At 33.5% G+C, this 24,729-nt stretch overlaps 1 long non-coding RNA gene across 2 annotated transcripts; it reads left to right on the forward strand.

The window, feature by feature from the left end:
* Positions 1-622: 622 nt before the first annotated feature.
* Positions 623-13,361, forward strand: LOC117105968. 2 transcript variants are annotated; one of them, XR_004444976.1, is made up of 6 exons: positions 623-679; positions 4,681-4,945; positions 5,711-5,853; positions 6,334-6,453; positions 10,413-10,685; positions 12,302-13,361. It is a non-coding gene; the product is annotated as an uncharacterized LOC117105968 (long non-coding RNA). The 2 variants fall into 2 exon arrangements; XR_004444974.1 differs by lacking the exon at positions 12,302-13,361 and adding an exon at positions 11,086-11,786.
* Positions 13,362-24,729: the final 11,368 nt, after the last annotated feature.

A 24,729-nucleotide genomic window follows, 5' to 3' on the forward strand; every position in this document is an offset into this window, starting at 1 on the left:
CAGTCAAAGTTGAGACGGGAGCCGAGTTTTTATCGATGTTTGCCATGTTTATACATCCTTATATGTGAGCCATCGTAAATTCATGGTTTGACGGAGTTGCGTTAAATTTAAATCTCCGAACTTCTGAAGCCGAGATATTCTATGAATGAAGGCTTGTATCGCAGGCTAGAATTTAAAAACGGGTGACCAAATAATGAATTAGGTGCTAAATTTTGATTTAATGCTGGGTAAGTTAAAAACACACATTCCGTCCAAGTGGGACTCATTCAAAAATTCGAGGGGGTTCGCTAGAAAAGGGGGATTCGCCCGAACCATAAAACCCCCCTGGCTACAGGCCTGACTAGGATGGAACATATGCAAACACACACAATATATGGTACAAACTTGCATTGAACTGTCTTCATAAAACTTAATCGAGGATAAACTTCATATAAAATAATAATATTTGACTTTTCAAAAGTTATGGCCAGGCAAATTTTTATACGGCCAGATAGAGGAATCTGGCCGTCAAAAAGGCCAAATGGCAACCCTGCTCTTTGCGCCACTCTAGAAGTAAATGTTTGCTGCCATCGACGGTCGATCATCGTGATCGCATCATGCATTTTCACATAGGGGCCTAGGCCTAATGATAAACAGTCGGCTAGCGAATACGTTAATAAATAATAAAATATATATATTCGTGAGTAAACATCTCTTATATTATTTTTATTTCTTTTATCCATCTGTACAAAACCAACTGAAAAATCAACCCTCGCGGTTAGGCCCAGGCTAGGCTAGGCCTTTTTTACACTACCGACTGTAGTAGCCTACCTAGGCCTAGGCCTAGGCCACAAGCCCCTGGCAGGCGCCTACTGTACTCCTCTTACTACTAAGGGCTAAGCCTAAGGTGAAGGTAGGCTAGGCTAGCTATTCTGGGCTAAAGATTGCCCATTGAGCTGTAAGCCTATATTAAACGGCCATATTAAACCTGGTTAAAATGTAGGTCTAGATCCGGAGGTTAGATAGGGGTATAATTTAGAATATTAATGTGAGGTACGTCTCACTACAAAATGAGTCTCATTGTTAGAAAATCAAAAAATGAGTTTATATTACATTTTGGTAGATCACATTAAAAAAGCTTTAATTTGGTCTTTGAATGGCTTCCCTAGAGGATAAATAGATCCAGAGATGTGAGCATTTTAAGTTTAGGTGTATGAGAACCAGGTTTTGAGAATATCGGCCTCAAAGATAAACTATAACTTGTACAAATAATAGGACTAGAATTGCAGAATATGTGAAGAGAACACTGTTTTTTAGTAAGAAAATTCACTTAAAAAGTACACAATCATAAAATATAAGTATCAAAATGTTGCCTTTGACCTATTTTAGTGAATATCTCAATATCATTTTACCAACGATGCGTCTCATTTCGTGTTGAGACCTCACAAATATCTGGTTTACTGGTTTCCCTTAACTACTACGGGACCGATAGTTTAAATTACAACAACAATTTTATACACACAGATAGAACTGATAGGAGAGGCAGAGGAGTAGCTTTGTATATATTAGATACATTTAATTTCAAAATTCTGCTTGATCAATCCCAAATTATAATGGATGCTGAATCGCTATTTGTTAAAATTCAGGCTGAAAATAATAAAAATATTATTTGCAAAGTTATCTATCATCCTGCAGATCAATGCCGCAATTTATTTAATGACCAACTTTCTAATGTTTTGAACATAATTAATAAGGAAAAGAAAAAATCTATCTGATTGGTGATATGAACATTGATTTACTTCAACATTCTGATGACCATGATATACAAGCGTATGTAGACAATTTATTTTTATATTCATTTCAGCCATTAATTAGCAAACCAACTAGAATCGGCGAACAACGTGCCTCTCTCATTGATAACATTTATACTAATTCTTCCCCTTCAGAAACACAAAACGGTATAATAAACTCCAACCTTTCTGATCACTTCCCTGTTTTTTGTATTGATCTAGTAATAATCTTAATCCAAAGTTTCTCAACTACATTTTTAAACGAAATTTCACTCAATCAATTACTCAGTCCTTTGTTAATGAACTTAATAATAAAATGTGGTATGAAACAATGGGCACTGAATTGGTAAAAAACATGCTAATCAGATCCCCCAGGAGCCGCAAAGTGAGGGAGCTATCTACAAAAGTAATAAAGAAAAAGCTGATGCTTTCAGTTCTTTCTTGTCTAACAGAGGTGAATCTTAAATCATTTAAAAACTACTGCCCCTGGTATTAATTATTATTGCAAAAATGTCTCAATATTTCATATTCAGGTCCATATATCTGTTTTAATAGACTTGCCACAAGTCTCTAATTTATGGATTTTTCGTAGTACATTAGCGCATTTCGGAAAGCGCCACCAGCGTATCCCAGAAAAAGTATACTATGGAATGCCATGCAAATAAGTAATATGGAACGCCATTTGTGCCAAAATCGATTTATTCTATAAGCATTTCAACTGATTAAGACAAAGATTAGGGACTGGAACCCAGTCTACTGTTTTAGGTACTTATCTTGTAAATAAAATATATAATGGTTGTGTTTCTTTTTATATAATTATTTATTTACTTATTTTTTATTTTATTCTTATATTTTTAAACATTTTAATTATTTATTTATTTTCTATAAGATAATCTTAATGTTTTCCTAAATATTTTGTATTAATTCTTTTACAAGGGTCTCAGCTTTATGCTTTGCTTTATTTGAGCTTACTTTTCCATTGTTCTTGAATCTGAAATGTACATTTTGTTTGTTTTATTATGGAATAAATTTACCTTACTACTACTAATGTTGCGAGAAATGTCACATGGCAGGGTGTGCTCAATAGCATTCAGTCTGTTTTGGTGGCTATATTTTATAGCGACGTAACATCCATTGCATGTAAGGTATTATCAGGCTCTTGATATTGTTAAGTTTCATTTAAGAAAGTCTGTTGTGTCCTCTAAGTAGCTAGCAGAGGCTGGCATTTGGTGTTAAGTAGTGAGTCGACATCCTTGGAGACTCCTTCTGTTATTGTACCATTACCACATACAATGGGGCATCCTGGGTTATTAGCGTTGTGAAATTTTGAAAGCAGATAGAAAGTTTGTGGTTGCGGTTGCTACGGTGTTAAGTGCTCTAAGTGGGTACGCAGTTCATCAGGGAGGCCCTTGAAATTGGCTTATATATTCACATTTTAATTTAGATGAGGGTTCAGATGCAAGCTTCATGTAGTTATCAGAGTAAGAAAGTTGGTGATCAGCTTCTTGTATGTAATCAGTGGTGTCTAATAAAATGATGGCTCCTCGATTAGCAGCTCGTTTGATTGTTATATATTTGTTTTCTTTGAGACTCTTGATGGCCTTTTGTTCAGAGCGAGAAAGATTTTGTTGAGTTTTTGTCTCTTTGTTGATTATCTCGGATCGTACTCTATCCCTAAAACAATTGATGTAGAGGTCAAGTTTAGCATTCCGTGCAGCCAGGGGCGTCCACAGAGTGTCTCGTTTCTAGGTTGTGAGCAAAGTCGGTGTAGGCTGTGTAGGATTGGAAACCTGTTTAGAATTGGTATCCTGAGCCTCGTCAGTGTTATGTTCATTGTGGTGAAATTCTTCCATACGAAGATGTGTGAAGTACGCTTCAAGTTCACCACATAATTTGATCTTATCAAGCTGGGTTGACAGACAGAACAATTATTCCTTTTTGTAGGACGGCAATTCTGTAGAGGATTAGTGTGCATGGACAGGTTGACAACAGTTTTAGAGCTACTGTATGAGCTTAGCGAATTTCTGGTCTTTCACAAGTTTAAGTTTTTTGAACTGGATATCACCCATTTCTGTTGCAATTCTTGCTTCTTCATTGTATTCCGCTTGTGTGGGTCAGGTAGGGTTTTCGATGTCTCGTTCAAATGTTACTGGACCACCATTTGTAATCAACAAATTGTATGTTTGAGTAATAAGAATGTTAGTCTTGTAGAGCACTTAATACAAAACAATGCTTCTAGAGAAAATTTACACAAAAGGAACACAAGAAATGGAATGTTCACATCAGTTACGCTGGTCTTAGCTATTCTGTTGTAGAGTTGTATTTATACTTTGTATGTCCATATATAGTCATGATATGCCTATATATGGTCATAATGAGATACCATCATGACCATATTTAGGCATGTGACATGTTTTTGTCCAATAAAATTGATAGTCTGGACAGGGCTTTAGGTTTGATGTACTGTAATTGTTTTATTGTTTTTGAATGTACCACAGCAAGTTGTCATTGAGCAGCATTCTGGTGGGGATTCAGGCTCACCGTACTAGTGTTAAAGCCTAGCCCCACCACACAGGCATACCACAACAAGAGTTGCTAAGTCTCACTAAATGTTAGTATTACTACTGAGTAAAGCCATGCCCCTCCACACAAGCTTGCCACAACAAGAGTTGCTAAGTCTCACTAAATGTTAGTCAGACTACTGAGTAATGCCATGCCCCTCCAGAGTGCAGCCATTTCACTAAAAGAGTAGCTAAATCTCGCTAAAGTTCAGTCTTTTTTTACTAAATTGCAGGCATACCTTACCAGAGTGCAGCCGTTTTAAGTGTGTTGAATCAAATCTAATAACATTCATTTTACATGTAGCGTAAACAAGTGGCAGTATTTAACAATTAAATTATGTGTATTTCAGGGAGAGGTTGAGACATTTACAGGAACCAAGACCAATCGGCAAACAACCAGCACATGGATTCTTCTGACCATCTCAGTAACATGCCAGACGGCATCAGCGTTGTCATGAATCTGGAAAGTGGATCCGGCAATAACAGACCACAAAGTGGAGGAGGCTTTTGTGGAGGAGGACGCAACAAGGGCACACAACGCGGTAACGATAGAAGCAATCATGATCGTCCAGTGCATCAAAATCTATAGAAAGCCACGGTGTAGGGACTACAACGGTAAGTTACGACTAAGAATTGTTTATAGTGTGATCATCTTCTATGTTGGCTGGTAGCAAACTTGGAAACTCACAATATTATACTCATCTAACCTGTAATTAGTAAACTGATATTATTCTTTTGACTCTGAAGTAATAGGTGGATATGAATATGGGTTTTATTATATATTTTAACATTATGATTACTTTTTTTAAATAACTAGAAAACATTGATATTCATAAAATGCAACCCAACATAAATGAATGCTTAGTTACAAGAATAATTTATTAAAATCTGTTTTTTTTTTCAATTCAAATTATACTAAAATATGAAAGTTTTATGCAAAGTGATTTAAGTTATGATTTAACCCGACAACACTTACATACATCGGAGGACCTAATTCTATTACCACCCACATTTGAGGCTACCACGCCATAGCAACATTCTAGAATATGGACTATATCACACTTTAATTCCTACCAATACAAAAATCACAATTAAAGCAGTAGACACACATCCTGAATTGCATCCAAATATTTTAAAAGACAATTTTGGTCCCAAAATTTCACATTTTATTGTAATCTGTTTATAAAAATTATTGAAATTACATAGAGACTCCCACAATGATTAGAGTTCTAAAATATTCTAATTGTCTTGAATAAAATTAGTATTATAATTACCTTGGATGTAATTTAAATTATACATAGATGAATATTGATATTATGTATATTGTCCCTAAATGACATTTTATAGTGATTTAACCCCTCTTTACTTATTTAATTACAGGTTGCATTTGATGGTGACCCAACGGCAGCTTTGATTACGTTTGCTACTAGTGCATAAGCTCTCTAAGTGCAATTGGATGTACTGAAGCTGTCCTCAACAATAGGTTTATCAAGGTCTACTGGCACAACAAGGAAGATTCTCAGGTTATTCATCATTATAACCTTACTATGAATATTCATAGTTTGACTTTAGCTTGCTATGAATATTCATAGTTTGAATTAAGCTTTCTATGGACATTTGTAATTTAAATTAAGCTTTTTGTGAAAATTCATAGTTTGATGCTTTCTATGAATATTCATGGTTTGAATTTAGCTTTTTATGAATGTTTGTAGTTTGACTTAAGCTTTCTATGAATATTCATAGTTTGACTAAAGCTTTCTATGAATATTCATTGTTGAATTATGCTCAATATGAATATTATCATTATTGAAGTTTTCTATGCTTCAATTGTTGATACCACAATTTCATAACCACCCCATCTCCGATACTGCAGAATAAGATGTAACCCACAACACATGATAGCATCGACGACACATTTGTACGAATATTAATTGTTGATTTAAGCTTAGCATTCATTTATAATTTAATAGTTATTAAATTATTATGAATTTTTTTATTTGAAGTATGGTAATAAATCAGGTGATAGAAAAGAAGGAAGCAAGTCACAAGTCACAGAACGAATCATCCTTCCATCTAAAGATGAGTTGTCAATCAACAAGGAGAAACCAGATAATAAAGAAAAGGTACAAAATTATAAACCAGAAAAATAGAATTTAAGTTATGTAAGGCAGTTTGATGCAGTGGAATTGGTTTGGGTTTCCAACATGGAGGTTGGGGTTTCAATTAATTCGCTGTGAATTTCACTTGCGTCCTTGAACAAGGCACTTTATCTACATTGCTTCAGTCTACCCAACTTTATGAATGGGTAACAGCAAATTGCTGGGAGTTAACCTGCGGTGGACCAGCATCCCACCCAGGGCGGACCATTACACATTCATCTGCTTTACCCAACTTTAAACTGGGGATAACTTCAGCTCATATGAGCCCTCTTTGTTGCGTGCACTTCAAAATAATCGTCGCACTTTGTAATAACTGTCACACTTTGTAGTAAAGTCTTTGTACACCATTGTTTCACTGCGGAAGAAAAGCTCTTACAAGGCGATTGGTATTTTTTGTTAGTGCAGAGCCTTTGTGTTACATCATTTATAGTGTGATCATCTTCTATGTTGGCTGGTAGCAAACTTGGAAACTCACAATATTATACTCATCTAACCTGTAATTAGTAAACTGATATTATTCTTTTGACTCTGAAGTAATAGGTGGATATGAATATGGGTTTTATTATATATTTTAACATTATGATTACTTTTTTTCAATAACTAGAAAACATTGATATTCATAAAATGCAACCCAACATAAATGAATGCTTAGTTACAAGAATAATTTATTAAAATCTGTTTTTTTTTTTTCAATTCAAATTATACTAAAATATGAAAGTTTTATGCAAAGTGATTTAAGTTATGATTTAACCCGACAACACTTACATACATCGAAGGACCTAATTCTATTACCACCCACATTTGAGGCTACCACACCATAGCAACATTCTAGAATATGGACTATATCACACTTTAATTCCTACCAATACAAAAATCACAGTTAAAGCAGTAGACACACATCCTGAATTGCATCCAAATATTTTAAAAGACAATATTGGTCCCAAAATTTCACATTTTATTGTAATCTGTTTATAAAAATTATTGAAATTACATAGAGACTCCCACAGTGATTAGAGTTCTAAAATATTCTAATTGTCTTGAATAAAATTAGTATTATAATTACCTTGGATGTAATTTTAATTATACATAGATGAATATTGATATTATGTATATTGGTATTTTTTGTTAGTGCAGAGCCTTTGTGTTACGTCATCACTTTGTAGAGGCTTAACACCGATCAGGTAATTATTTCATAATCACAAACAAAAAATACTATGTAACAACACATGCATTACTGTTAATTTTGTAATCAAAACAAGATACCACTCCAAAACTTTATTGAAATATAGTTACACTTGTAATACGCATATAAAAACACACATAATTAAAATGTACAGAATCACAATGAAATGCTAAACTGGGCCTAATTTCAAGGCTCAGTCTGTTTCTACACTAACCCGGCTACGGTTATAAGAAAATCAGAAAAACGACCATCGTAAAAGCACAATAAAAAAAATTTTCAGAACTAGTTTTATTTTACCATTTTGAAATCATTACCTAAATAGTATTAATTAATTGTAATTCTGTAAAAGAAATCTTGAAATTTTTTATTTGAGATATTTATTTGCCAAATTTTGCATTAGGACGACCAGCCCTCCTTAAACTAACGTTAGAAGATTTTAAACATAACATATTCTCTCGCCCATTTCCAAAAGGGTTAACGTTTTACAGTCATTCAGTGAAATATAGTATAGGTCTAGCCCAAGAAAATTCTCTGTTAATTTTAAAATGAATAGAGGCTAACAACATGATAGACTAGACACATACTTTCTTTTGTTTATTTATTTTGATTGTTTAAAATTCAACAGCAAAAAATATTAAATAATATTAATAATTAAAGTCTACATCCGTCTTTTTAGTATGCATCACGTACCTAATAGCTGCGGACATAACTTTTGTTATATGACTCTTCATTTTGTACTTTTGTTGTAGACAGAAATTTAATTCTTTATTTGCAATCTAAAAAGAATCTTAAATAATATCCTCACAAATTGCAAATGTTAGCTTGAAAATTGTTGCTGGCTGTGTCACGATATATACATGGTAACCATAATATATGCAGACTCAAAATTGTATCCCTTATTGTAGAAACATATTTAATCAATGAAAATCTTTCGAACACCTTACAGATGCTGCTAAAAAAATTAAAGACAATGATGGAGAGCTCAAAATCCAAACAAATGAAAGGGTGGGTGTAATTTTTTAGAGTTTGGAATGCGGCAATCATGCTTGATGTTGGTGGACAAGGTACTCATCATGATATCACACTGTAACTTAACATGGGAACAACTGCAAAAACAAAAAATTAATAGAAAAATTTTTTTCTGAAACTATAGGTATAAATATTAATGATGTACATTAGTGTATGTAGTGAAACAATGAATAAAAAAAGCTAAAAAACAAATTTAATTACTGTACTCAAAAATACTTCCAGTTAAACCAAGAATAAAAGATAAAAAAAACATTGAATTACTGTACTCATAAACAGATTACATAAATTATTACTTTCAATGAAACACATACCATAATTTAGTCTGAACTTATATTGATTATTAGTATTAGCAAATTTAAGGTTACATGCACATAGAATGGTGTTTTTATGTGTTAAATAAAGTAATTTCTGGTTTCTTTTTATTCAATTGAACATTTAAAAATTGGAATATTTTGTAAAAGTGTTTTAGGCTGAAGACAAACAGATAGCTTTAATATTTATATTTAATAAACAATAGCCAAACTGCTGGAGGCTGGAATAGAGCAATCATGATTGATGTTGGTGAACAAGATACTTATGATATAATATGAAACGGGGAAAAAAAAAATCAAATTTGATCCCCTTAAAATCTATAGAATATAATATAGATCGCGTTTTACTACAGACAGCAACTGAGTTGATTACAAATTGAGACAACTCATTTGAGGCATGTTGTGGCAAAATGGCTAAGTTGTAGCAAAAATTAAAATTCAAGTTATTGGTATTTTCAGATACCTGAGTATGTGATCTTTAAAATGAGGGGGTCATTCATTCAAATTGGACATTTCAAACCAAAGTTATTGGAAAGTGAAAGTACAGTACTCTTAGAATCAAGATAAACATGATTTTGAGTAATTTCCTTTCAAAGTTATTTGTGCATACATTGTTTAATAGAATGAACTATCAAAATAACATTAAATAAACAATTTGTTGACCACTTTCAGAACTAATACTTTGGTACATGATTAATAAGACATAAACTGTTGATTTATAGTGAAAAACAAATTTGGATTTTTAGGCAATTTTTTGAGCTCCCATATTTTATAGCTCATTTACTCAATACAGGCCTGTGCGACAACTTAACCATTTTGCCATGACATGCCTCATTTTATTACAAAGTGTGACAGAACAGTTACACAAAAAATGGGACAGCTCAGTTATTACAAAGTGTGATAGACTTTATTACAAAGTGTGACTGACTTTATTACAAAGTGCAACAGTTATTACAAAGTGCGACGCAACATCTGTGGCTCGGCAAGGATTTATTTAAAAAGGAAATTGAAGAAAAGAATTAGAATTTAAAATATTGGATGGATAGGTAAAGCTCAGCGCTCACTACACTCAATGGTTGTCAGCCACCAAGATTCCATGGAGAATGCAATAACACGACATACGCGCAATGGATACTTTTAATGAAGACCTGTTAAGACTGCCACCAACAATCGGCAGACGGCGTTGCGCCATGGAGAACCCACAGGGAGCGGAGTTGGATTCGTGAGTGTCAGGGTTCAGTAAATTATGCAAATTATTGGAAAGATAACAGACAATTTAACTCCATTAAAAAAACCTATTTGTTGATACTTTTAAATCATGGATTGGGTTTTTTAAATGTTTCCTGATTTCACGAGAAATCATTAATAATTTTTCCATTTTTTATTTCTTTGGTTACCAGCATCTGTTGACGACCAAGACCTGCTGTTCATCTGTGAAGCTGTGGGCTCTGATTGGAGGAGACTAGGAGTGCCACTTGGACTTGAATGGAACAAGATTAATGGCATAGCAGACAACAACACACTGAAAGATGGCGTCATGGAAACTCTGGCGTTGAGAGAACAGGGACTCGTTCAACTTGCGGAACAATTGTGTGAAAGCTGTGGTAACAAAGGTGACCTCAATGCTGCTTCAAATCTACCTCAAGTTTCAGCAAAACATTGACTAGTACGAGGTTGGTGAAAATAAATTTGATACAAAATATTTAAAATTATGTTCTTTTAAAATGTATCCAATATTTTATTATGTACTTTTAATAATAATAATAATAATAATAATAATAATAATGGTCATTTATACAGCATGGTTACAAATCACTTGTATCATGCACATAGGAACCTTAAATCTGTGTAGAATACAGGTTATTCAGAAACTATTTTTACTTTGATTAAATAATAGAAATAAGTTTAAATGTCAAAACAATAATGCAAAATCATCAGGAAGTCTCCAGTCTGGCGCAATCCTGATCCCTACCTGAGTGAATGGATAAAGGATCAGTAAACATATTTGCCCATCCAATAATTATTTCACAGTATTATTTATTTTAAACTTTTGTTTAATTTTGTTTTAATCAGGGTACATTCAAGATGCTAATCTATTAGTTATATCTGAGATGTTGGGTAGAGGTTGGAAAACTGTTACTAGGAGTCTTGAAATAACATAAGCAGAAATTGATGATGTAGATACAAAGTTTCAGAGACAGATTGTGGGAACTACTTTAGAAATGCTTATCCGATGGAGGAACAGACAAAGAACAAATGTAAATCAACTCACAATATTGAAGCCAGAATTGATTGTAAATGATAACAAAATCGCTGCTAATATATTAGACACATACTACCAACAACAGCAGCAACTTGAAAGAACTTTAATCAATAAATTAGAGTTGTACCTGTAGGAAAAGACAAGACGAACAACAATGCAGTTATCTGAGTCACAGCCACGTTGAGGGCAGTGTCACATCCATGTTGTTTTTTTGAATCACTATCAGAAAGAACAAAACAATTTCAATTAAGATATTAGGCTATACTGAAAGCAGAGAAAAACTAATCTCGCTGGAGTCCAAGAAATTGGGAACACACCTTATATTTTGTTTACTACTGTATAAAGAATTGTCTCTGTGAAGTGAGCTAGCATGGACATCACCACGCACTAATTAAAAAGTAGATTTATTAATAAAACTCTTTAAACCAGATCTTCAAGCAGACTTTTTGCTTTCAATTTGGAAACGCTGTAATGAAATTATGTAAAATTACGTAAAATGAGGACAAATAATTAAAAAAAAATTAAATTCAAACTTACCTGAAACCACTTCTGTAGACAAAGCATCAGCTTCATGCGACCATCTATTTATAAGTGAAAAATAATTGAGTTTTTATTATGTTGCATATCACTACTGCTGTATATGGAATTGCTGTCTCTTATACACATCTTTAATAAAAAGTGTGACAGAGTTTATTACAAAGTGCAACAGTTATTACAAAGTGTGACAGACTTTATTACAAAGCAACAGTTATTACAAAGTGTGACAGACTTTATTACAAAGTGCAACAGTTGTTACAAAGTGTGACAGACTTTATTACAAAGTGCAACTGTTATTACAAAGTGTGACAGACTTTATTACAAAGTGCAACAAATCTTCAGAAAGTCTCCAGTCTGGCGCAATCCCGATCCCTACCTGGGTGACTGGGTAAAGGAACAGGAAACACATTTGCATTCCATTTTTTTTTTTATTTATCCAATATATTTTATTATTTATTTTAAACTTTTGTTTAATTTTGTTTTAATCAGGGTACATTCAAGATGCTAATCTATTAGTTATATCTGAGATGATGGGTAGAGGTTGGAAAGCTGTTGCTAGGAGTCTTGAAATAACATAAGCAGAAATTGACGATGTAGATACAAAGTTTCAGAGACAGATTGTGGGAACTACTTTAGAAATGCTTATCCGATGGAGGAACAGACAAAGAACAAATGTAAATCAACTCACAATATTGAATCCAGAATTGATTGAAAATGATAACAAGATCGCTGCTAATATATTAGACACATACTACCAACAACAGCAGCAACTTGAAAGAACTTTAATCAATAAATTAGAGTTGTACCTGTAGGAAAAGACAAGATGAACAACAATGCAGTTATCTGAGTCACAGCCACGTTGAGGGCAGTGTCACATCCATGTTGTTTTTTGAATCACTATCAGAAAGAACAAAACAATTTCAATTAAGATATTGGGCTATACTGAAAGCAGAGAAAAACTAATCTCGCTCGAGTCCAAGAAATTGGGAATACACCTTGTATTTTGTTTACTACTGTATAAAGAATTGTCTCTGTGAAGTCAGCAAGCATGGACATCACCACGCACTAATTAAAAAGTAGATGTGTTAAGAAAACTCATTAAACCAGATCTTCAAGCAGACTCTTTGCTTTCAATTTGGAAACCCTGTAATGAAATTATGTAAAATTACGTAAAATGAGGACAAATGATTAAAAAAAAATTAAATTCAAACTTACCTGAAACCACTTCTGTAGACAAAGCATCAGCTTCATGCGACCATCTATTTATAAGTGAAAAATAATTGAGTTTTTATTATGTTGCATATCACTACTGCTGTATATGGAATTGTGAAGGGCGCCAGTAGTTCGTTTGTTTTTTTCGATGTTGAATCAAAGTGAGTGAACTTTAAGCCCTGTCAAAAGCAAAACCATGTGACATGCCTAAATATGGTCATGATGCCATTAGATCATGACCATATATAGGCACATAATGAGCTTATATGGGCGTACAACAGTTTTTTTTCAAATAAAATTTGATAGTCTATGTGTGGGTGTAGGTGTGTGTGGCCTTTATAACATACACACATAAACAAGGTAGCTGCATGAACAAGTATTTTACTATTTCATTTTACCTTGTTTTGTTTTAATTCCCTCTTTATTTTGCTTTTATGTTTAATTGATGATCTTTGTAAATTATATTTTAAGTTTTAGTTTAGGTATTGTAGTTTCTGAACACACTGCCAAATTGGCGTGTGCCACTGATACAAAAGTGAAAATGCAGCAGCGCCCTCATTAATTGTTAATAACACTGATATGATTTACTATAATAATACCAACAATGTCCTGCATGTTCCATTAGGGTCCTATCACCTTACAGCAAGAGGTGGCCCGAACGATAGCATTATTATGATACAAAAAAATACCTTGAGAAAGGGTTACTCATAATAACCAATAAAAAGTCAATATAACGCTGAATTTAAATTGATAAATTAATAGAATGTTGGCCTTGTTCTTTTACGTAATGTACCAGTAATTGTACAATTCTGGGCGCACCACTGTTTAGGGTGTGCCACTGTTTAAAAGTGGTTGTTGAATAAATCTCAAATAAATCCGAATTTGAAGTATTTCCTCATTATGCCACGTCACTATTGACGCGATGCCTCGTCAATTATCGATTTAGATCCATATTAGGTAAAGCACTTTTGCATCTTTTTTTCACTAATAATAATATACATACAAATAATTTACACAAAGTAGCTGATAGAACTTTCCGTTCCAATTTCATAATCTTTTTAGCTTTTTTTTTGGATCGAGTTGAAATAGGACTACTTTTAAGGTATAATTACAAAACAACCTGTTGTACTTTACAGGTAGCCCATTATCTTATTGGCGCCAAGTTTTTCTTTACCTATTGTAGGTCTTTGTATAACACCTATTCACTATTGCTATATTTCTTAATAATTATGAATAGGCGGTCTCATTGGCGCCAAGTTTTTCTTTACCTATCGTAGGCCTTTGTATAACACCTATTCACCATTGCTATATTTCTTAATATTTATGAATAGGCAGTATTATGTGCCTAAAGGCACGAAGTCTTATTGCCTCATTGGTACAATTTTGCATGGTGTAAATAATATTCTTTACCCCATGATGTATGGCAGCTTTTGTGTAATTTACAATAGTTATAATACTTACTGCTAACAATAAAGTTTGGCTTCGTTGCAACTATGCGCTAGACTGAGTCAATATGGGTTTAATTCATTTCTTTCGCCTTTGCTTTACTGTCGATGAAAGGATAGGATTTATGATTGGCACGAAGATATAGGTCCGGTTATAGTCTATTGGTACAAGAAAAATGGTTAAATATTAACATTTGTCAATAAGTGACATACAGGTATATATATACGGGGTATATATATATATATATATATATATATATATATATATATATATATATTGATTATAATACTAGAGACGGCGTACTGTTTATGAACTCTTGGGGGTGGGGGGTTCTTTTAATGTAGTCTATACATACCTGTCTCTTAATACTAAAATCGTCCAAAAATATTTTAAATTCGGCGGTCGTCTTACACGCGGGTCACCTTATATGCGAGTATACGGGAAGTAACTACTACATACTATTTTTTCCTTATAATATATTTTGTATTTTAACCAGGTTTTTTTTTGTTTTTTTTGGGGGGTTTTTTCATTTTGCAGCTTGGTTTAGAAAGAAAATTGGGGAAAGTTGTGCGGTCTTTTTTATTTTTGTGTATATTGAATTTTTAATTACTGTACTAGGTACCTTTTATATTATGTATATGTGTGTGTACATGAGTAGGGGTGCGTGTGTGTGTGTGTTCATGTACAGTACATATGTGTTGTATCCATGTGTGTGTGTATGTACACAGGTGTGTGTGTATATACGATATATGCATGATTGTGTGGGTGTGGGTGTGTGTGGCCTTTATAACATGCACACATAAACAAGGTAGCTGCATGAACAAGTATTTTACTATTATTTCATTTTACCTTGTTTTGTTTTACTTCCCTGTTTATTTTGCTTTTATGTTTAATTGATGATCTTTGTAATTTATATTTTAAATTTTAGTTTAGGTATTGTAGTTTCTGAACACACCGCCAAATTGGCGTGTGCCACTGATACAAAAGTAAAAACGTAACAGCGCCCTCATTAATTGTTAATAACACTGATATGATTTACTATAATAATACCAACAATGTCCTGCATGTTCCATTAGGGTCCTATCACCTTACAGCAAGAGGTGGCCTGAACGATAGCATTATTATGATAAAAAAAATACCTTGAGAAAGGGTTACTCATAAAAACCAATAAAAAGTCAATATAACGCTGAATTTAAATTGATAAATTAATAGAATGTTGGCCTTGTTCTTTTACGTAATGTACCAGTAATTGTACAATTCTGGGCGCACCACTGTTTAGGGTGTGCCACTGTTTAAAAGTGGTTGTTGAATAAATCTCAAATAAATCCGAATTTGAAGTATTTCCTCATTATGCCACGTCACTATTGACGCGATGCCTCGTCAATTATCGATTTAGATCCATATTAGGTAAAGCACTTTTGCATCTTTTTTTCACTAAAAAAAATATACATACAAAAAATTTACACAAAGTAACTGATAGAACTTTCCGTTCCAATTTCATAGCTTTTTTAGATTTTTTTTTGGATCGAGTTGAAATAGGCCTACTTTTAAAGTATAATTACAAAACAACCTGTTGTACTTTACAGGTAGCCCATTATTTCATTGGCGCCAAGTTTTTCTTTACCTATCGTAGGCCATTGTATAACACCTATTCACTATTGCTATATTTCTTAATAATTATGAATAGGCAGTCTCATTGGCGCCAAGTTTTTCTTTACATATCGTAGGCCTTTGTATAACACCTATTCACCATTGCTATGTTTCTTAATAGTTATAAATAGGCAGTATTATGTGCTTAAAGGCACGGTACCTTATTGTCTCATTGGTACAAATATTGCTTTATGGCAGGTTTTGTATAATTTACAACTGTTACAATACTTACTGCTGGCAATAAAGTTCAGCTTTATTGCAACTATGTGCTAGACTGACTCAATTAGTGTTTTGATTCATTTCTTACGCTTTTGGTTTACTGTCGATGAAAGGGTAGTATTTTTTATAGGCATTAAGTTATATGTCCGGCTATATGCTGTTGGTAGAAGAAAAATGATTAAATATTAACATTCGTCAATAAGTGATATATATATATATATATATATATATATATATGCCTATATACAATTTTATATATATATAATTATAGGTAGGTTCTGTGAAGAAACGTAACAAAATACTGCTGGGTCCTGGCTTACAAAGTTCATGCTAACTAGACGCGGATCCAGACCTTCGCCCACTTCGCCCAGGCGAAGGTCAGGCTGAGAATTCAAAATAAAATGTTTTGTTCTGCCTCAGTAGAAATTTATTTTTTGATACGACATGTTTAGGGCATAGCCTGGTGTTGTTTATGATTTTATATCCTGTCACACTGCCTATGCAGCTTCTTTTAATTTAGACTGTACATTATAGAGACGGTAACGCCGCATGATCTCGTGGATGGGGTCAGTTTAGTCTCGGTGGCGGATCCAGAAGGGGTTCAAGGGGTTCGGACGAACCCTCCTCTGTTAGTTCCCTCTGCAGTTAGTGCACAGCACTGGGGCCCCGGGGCTATTGGGGGCTCGTTTAATAGGTCTATGATCTAAAAATATAACATTTAAAAAATCATATTTAAACTTTAAAAGGACCCTTCAATAATATTAGGTATTAAGGGCTATAATTATTGATTATATTCACTACAATTTACCTATTACCTATTTCCCAAACGCTGCAAGTAAAAAAAAAAACCAAAAAAACAACAAAACAAGCCCTTACGTATACGATGCCCTAATATACTTTTTGAAATCACATTTCTAAAGCAATAAAATATCGTCACGCACATTTGTATTTGTGGTATTTTAAAGCTGGTTCACTGCAAGTAGGTCGATGACTGTTCTATTATTAAATGGTAATTGTTATTATTGTGATAGAATAAACAGTACATGGATTTGCGTCAGAGAATCAATTAGGAGGGCCTATATGTGTAATTTTGCCCAACCTGTCGTGAAAATGTACCGGTACTGAATGCTCAGTGCGTGTGAAAACACTTGCAAAAAATATTTGAAAGTTGTTCTACAATGGGAGTCGAACCCACGTTTTCCAGATCACTAGCCTGGCATCATACCTCTAGACCACAGAGCTTGCACCTGATGGCAAGGGTTGAATTCGAGCCCAAGTAAGCAGCGAGTATTATTTTTGCAAATGTTTTCATACGCACTGAGTATATTTTCACGACGGATTGGACAAAATTCCACCTATATGTCCTATTGATGTTGTCAATATTATAATATATCATAGATTCATGAAATGTCTAATAGGCCCTAAACGATAACATAGAGCCTATATATGACTTGACCATATTTTGTTTTCAATATTCTTGAATTTTTTAAACAAAATATTTTTTATATATTTCTGAGCGTTAATGCCGTACCGTACCGTATTTGTTTTTAAAAAAATCTCAGAATGTATGAGCATTAAGAGTATCGCCTGAGTAGACACCACTAAAGGCTCTGTCTTTATGTCCGATCAGGTGAATTTTTACCTAGGTCCCGGCCGCTCTATGCCATATTTACCAACCGTCACGCATCACTTCAAAGTGATTTTGGATGAAACGCATTTTGCAGAAACATATGCGAGATCGATCATAAATGTGCCACGCATTTAGCACTTGCGTGATAACGAATTATCACAAATTCAGGGGAAAACGTATTTAAAATCAGAAGAAATTGGTTTTATTTAAAATATAAAAACGGTCATACAGTAGCTTGAGTCATTAGAGAGCTTTCTTTATCTCGTCCGAGAATCAATTCACAGAGAAAAGTTCTCCTTACCGACCAAAACAACCCAGCCAAGCACGCACTTGTAGAATCTAGTAGGCGAGTAGTCTTGCGAGTTTATTGTTACATCCAATCGTTGATTGTGTGACGGGAACCCAACTTCCGCAGGGGTTCCGTAATAAGCAATACCGATATACTCACGTAGGTCCTATAAGGTGAACCGTGTATAAGACGACCCCCGAGTTTGGTTTTTGGTTGATATTTATATGTCTGGCGTATAAGACGACCCTGCTTCATGGTCGGAATTCCTAATTTTTTGTGGTCCTGATACTGCATCTAGCTGGATAAATGGAGCCAAATGCAAGGGTAATCTTCCAAATAATACCATTTTATGAGTTTTTAAATCTTCACCACCAAAATCGTATTTTCACGTATTTAAAATTGCTTTCATTCATACATCATTTAGTTGCTCCATTGCAGTAGTAAGTTCGCGTGTTACGGACGATCCGCACATAATAAGACGAACATGATTGTAAAAATCTAAAATCTGAATGTCGTACGTATAAGACGAACCCCTTTTTTTCGTTCGTAATTTGCTATTTTAAGCCTCGTCTATACATGGAGGTATAAAAATAGATAATTTTATACCTCCATGGTCTATACGTGAGCGTATACTGTATTTGTTTTGAAACCCTAGGTCACCTGAGCGTTAGAGGATTCCCCATACAGTGGCGGATTCAAGGGGTAAATTTTCCATGGGAAGGACCTACAGACCCCCTTTCATTTTGGGTATTTCTGGAAACGTTTTGAACCCCCTCTTTCAAATCATGGATCCGCCCTTGTCTATACATAATAAGAGATGGTTTAAGGCCCATGAGCTCTCGGGGACGGGTTGGTGTCTTTTAATGTAGACTATATAGAGACGGTGTAACACCTGTGAGCTCTCAGAGGGTCTTTTAATGTAGTCTATATAGAGATGGTGTAAGGTTCGTGAGCTCTCGGGGAGGGGGTCTTTTATTGTAGTCGTTTAATCGCAGGTCTGAGCCGTTGCGCGTAGGGTGTGTTTTTCCACAAAAAAAAGTTAATTTTCTCGCTTTCAATAAAACTTAACGTTATCGGGGTTATCTTCGAAGATACTGTAGAGTGTAAAGTTAAAAAAAAAAGCACCAAATTCATAATTCTTGAAAATGACATGACTACAGGGTAAACAGCGCGGTTTTTATGCTAATGTAACATTGATTAAGCACATGACGTAAATATTTATGAATAGACAAATAAAATTTAAATTAAAATAATATATTTAATGATATAACTATCAAAACATCAATGATATGGGCATCATTATTATATCGTGTTTAACGATTTGTATATTATATAAAAGTGTTTTAAAGTATTAGAAAGAATCTAATAATAATAATAATAATAATAATTATTATTATTATTATTATTATTATTATTATTATTATTATTATTATTATTATTATTATAGAGGGTGACCCTTCCCTGGGACCCTCTTAAATAAATGAAATACCGTGATGCTTCATCAGCGAAGTCTCGTTGCGAGGCTTAGGGAGTGGAGAATTTTATTTAGTCATGAGAAAAATTATGTACTGGATTTGAACACAGGACCCTGGTATTGGAAGGCAAGCACCTTAACCACCAAGCTACACGTGTACTACATCGAGGCGAGTTCAACAATAACCTGTGTCTGTTAGGGAATTTTATTGTCCCATTATATTTCATTATATATCGCAGGACTTTGTGCGTATACACCAAAGATATATTGTGTGCTGTCAATCAAACGTTACTTGAAAGCGCGTTTCAGTTCATTCCTTCCTTGTTCAGTTTGTCCAAGCATGTTTTCGTTAATTTCTTATCGTTTACTAGAATCGAACGGCATTGGTATTAGATATAGACAGAGGATGCTTCAAAGGCATCCATTCGTAAAATGTTGTGAAAATACCCTACAGATAAAACATATTATTCAGTGGCACAATCTAGGTTATGAGGGGCACACGTTCGATAGCACCGTCGGGCCCTTGACGCATATTTAGCAAATACTGCTCTTTTACCGAAGTAATCCATACTAATACAATCCTTCGTCGAACATCATTCAGAGTGCAAAATTTTGATTATGTAATATTATATAATTAAATATATAAATGTAAGTATGAGACTCTATAGTGTCTAGAGTAGATTCCAATCTACATTCAATGCGCAACATGCTAATTATAAGTAAAAAATAATGGATTTTGTTTTATTATGTTGCATATCACAACTGCTGTATATGGAATTGTGAAGGGCGCCAATAGTTCGTTTTTTTGTTTGTTTGTTTGTTTTTTCGATGTCAAAAGCAAAATCATGTGACATGTCTAAATATGGTCATGATGACATTAGACCATGTTCATATATAATAATAATATAGTAATATTTTTATTTAATCTCAAATGGCAGCATTAATGCTGAAGTACATGAGAATACATTAAAACTCGGAAATACAAAACCGAAAAACACATAGAATAGCACAAAAAGATTACATAATTGAGAACATTAAATTAAATTCAGAAATATAAAACTAGACATGTGATAAAATTCATTAGATTAAACATTAAAATTCTATTACATTATAAAATATCAAACAAAAAAACACAAGGAATAACAATTAGATTATCGGTATGATTTATACAAAATTACACATTGGTTGATATAAAAATTATAAACAATTTACATTAAATTGACTAAAAAAATAACTTTTAGATTTCATATTAAACAGGGGAAATAGATGTGTTGAATCAATATATTGAATCAAGAGCCCCGCATAATTCAACTATAGGCAAAATTTGGAAACCGCAATAACGAAATTGATAGTTACCGTATACTAATTCTCATTATTTATTTTAGAAGTCTAGTGAGGAATGGAATGGGGCTATTGCCGTATCTATTAGTCCTGTGCTTGGGAATATATAGGCACATCATGACTTTATATGCGCAAAGAACAGTTTTTTTGTTTTTTTTCGAATAAAATTTGATAGTCTGGACAAAGTACTTTTTCTACGAATATTTTCTTCATGCAATTTATACCGTTGCGAAATAAGTAACTGCGAGCACAAGTCATCAGTAACTCATTATTTGTCAATCATTTACTGTTATTCTTTATTTTGCCTTTTATAAAAATCACAATACAATTGGTACATACAGTAAAATAACACACAAAAAATAACCAAAACTGACATTACAGAAAAACTAGCCTATGTATTAATTCAATACTATTATACCAAACGATTAGCTCCCGATCCGAATACTAGGGTTCTTGTTTGAACCTGACCTCTGTAAAAAAAAAAAAAAAAAAAAAAAAAAAATTATTTTTTGGATGGGGTTGAAGTACTTTTGAAGTATAATTACAAAACAACCTGCAGTACTTAACACTTAGCCCACTGTCTCATCGGCGTTAAGTCTCATTGCAGTCTTTTGTGTAACACCTATTCACAATTATGTTTCCTCTTAATTGTGAGTCAGCAAAATTATGTGCAAAGGCACGGTATCTTATTGTCTCATTGGTACAAATATTGCTTTACATGGCAGGTTTTTGTGTAATTTACAACGGTTATAATAATAATAATAATAATAATAATAATACTTACTGTTGGCAATAAAGTTCAGCTTCATTGCAACTATGCGCCAGGCTGACTCAATTGGGTTTTTGATTCATTTCTTTCGCTTTGCCTAACTGTCGATGAAAGGAAAACTTTAAGCTTGTTTTCTACTAGACGAATTTAATTGGTTGCGCATTTTTCGCTTCGCAAAAAGTAGAAACAGTTCGATCTACTGATTACTGAAGCGAAAAATTCTGATAAGAATGTTAATGCATGAACCAAAATTTTCGATTTCGAGCTAATAAATTTACTAGTCGAATACAGGCTTTAAAGATAGGCATACATGGTGGTTGGGCTGCTCGGCTGTTGAGTTTCGTTAATGACTGATTCGTTAATAAGTAAACATACATACATTATACACACACACACACATACATTTATATATAATATATATATATATATATACATATATATATATATATTGTGACAAAATTTGTAAAAAGGGAAGGCATACAGTAAACAAACAACTAAGCAAAAAGCCTGTCTAACATTTTAATAGGTTAGTGTTCATTAAATTTTAAAGTTTTACTGTAGTGTCCTTATTTTTACATGACCGCATAAATTTCAAACAAAAATTTCGTTAGAATTGCTCTACTTAATCAGAAAAATTAATGAAAACATGAAACATGTGTACACTTAAAGACATGTACAGGTATCGAGTGTGAAGATTTACCATCGCAATAGACTTAGGCCTTTCATTATTCAATTCAATCATGAACAGATATATTGGATTTTCTCGAGGACTTCAACTAAATCAAGCGGACCCTTGTGAGTCCAGAGGTATCATACCAGTTCTGTCTCTTTTGTTCCCAATTCAACGATTCATTTCAACTAACTCAATCATGAGCGTCGAGGAACGTTGAATAAATAATGCCTTGTGTGCCTGGATAACTTTTGTCTCATTGCCACAAAAAATATTTCTTTAGATATCGTAAGCCTTTGTATAGCAAATATTTATCGAGGTTCCTGGGGCTGAAGGTGTAGTCGTAACTTATTGTCTCACTGAAACACAATATTTCTTTAAAAATATATTTCATGAATGCGCATTCAGCAACACATAAGTACGCTTTTTTAATCTCTTTTCCCTAAATTACAAAACAGAATATTACCTATGCGAGAAAAACTTATCACAAAACAAGAAGACATTAAGTTATATTTTCCCTTGTTTTCGTCCGGAAAATTTTGAACTTAATAAGAGTGTCCTTTAATAGGCCGGGGTGTCCCAAAGCAGGGGGTCTTACTGTAATATTGCCTTCCAAGTTTAAGCGAGTCGGATCAGTACATTTGTGTAGACCTACCTGTGAATACTGTGCTTGCCAACCATTACTTGTTAGGATGTGTAGTGTGATTCATAATTTATTATATTGAATTTTAATTCTTCCTGTCACTTAGGCTTAAGTGTCTTAAGTATCTTCATTTGCCGTGGTTTTTTTAAAACCATATTTATAGAGGGTGACCCTTCCCTGCGTATCCTAAGGTCGGCTGTTATTAAAGGACCCTCTTAAATAAATGAAATACCGTGATGCTTCATCAGCGAAGTCTCATTACGAGGCTTAGGGTGTGGAAAATTTTATTTAGTCATGAGAAAAATCATGTACTGGATTTGAACACAGGACCCTGGTATTGGAAGGCAAGCACCTTAACCACCAAGCTACATGTCTACTCCATCGTGGCGAAGTCAACAATAACCTGTGTCTGTTAGTGAATATTATTGTCCCATTATATTTCATTATATATCGCAGGACTTTGTGCGTATACACCAAAGATATATTGTGTGCTGTCAATCAAACGTTACCAGAAAGCGCGTTTCAGTTCATTCCTTTCTTGTTCAGTTTGTCCAAGCATGTTTTCGTTAATTTCTTATCGTTTACTAGAATCGAACGGCATTGGGATTAGATATAGACAGAGGATGCTTCAAAGGCATCCATTCGTAAAATCTTGTGAAAATACCCTATAGATAAAACATATTATGCAGTGGCACAATCTAGGTTTTGAGGGGCACTAGTTCGAGAGCGCCGTCGGGGCCCTTTACGCATATTAACAAATACTACTCTTTTACTGAAGTAATCCATACTAATACAATCCTTCGTCGAACATCATTCAGGGCGCAAAACTATGAAATCGAAAATTTATTTACTATTGAATATTCATACCACCATCTATTGAATATTCATACCATCATCTATTGAATATATTCCACCATCTGTTGAACATTCATACCACAATCTGTTGAATATTCATACCATCTATTAAATATTCATGCCACCATCTATTGAATATTCATACCACCATCTGTTGAATATTCATAGGCCAACTGATTGTAGCCAATTTAATTGGCCACCATTAGACCTTATTTTTATTTTTGATTATGTAATATTATATAATTAAATATATAAACGCAAATATGAGACTCTATAGTATCTAGAGCAGATTCCAATCTACATTCAATGCGCAACATGCTATTTATAAGTAAAAAATAATGGGTTTTGTTTTATTATGTTGCATATCACAACTGCTGTATATGGAATTGTGAAGGGCGCCAATAGTTCGTTTTTTTGTTTGTTTGTTTGTTTTTTCGATGTCAAAAGCAAAATCATGTGACATGCCTAAATATGGTCATGATGACATTAGACCATGTTCATATATAATAAAAATATAGTAATATTTTTATTTAATCTCAAATGGCGGCATTAACGCTGAATTACATGAGAATACATTAAAACTCGGAAATACAAAGCCAAAAAACACATAGAATAGCACCTAAAAGATTACATAATTGAGAACATTAAAATTAAATTCAGACGTATAAAACTAGAAATATGATAAAATTCATTAGATTAAACATTAAAATTCTATTACA

Source organism: Anneissia japonica, unplaced genomic scaffold (genome assembly GCF_011630105.1).
Source record: "Anneissia japonica isolate Jap-2015-1 unplaced genomic scaffold, ASM1163010v1 scaffold12287_len106729_cov109, whole genome shotgun sequence".
Taxonomy (NCBI): Eukaryota; Metazoa; Echinodermata; class Crinoidea; order Comatulida; family Comatulidae; genus Anneissia; species Anneissia japonica.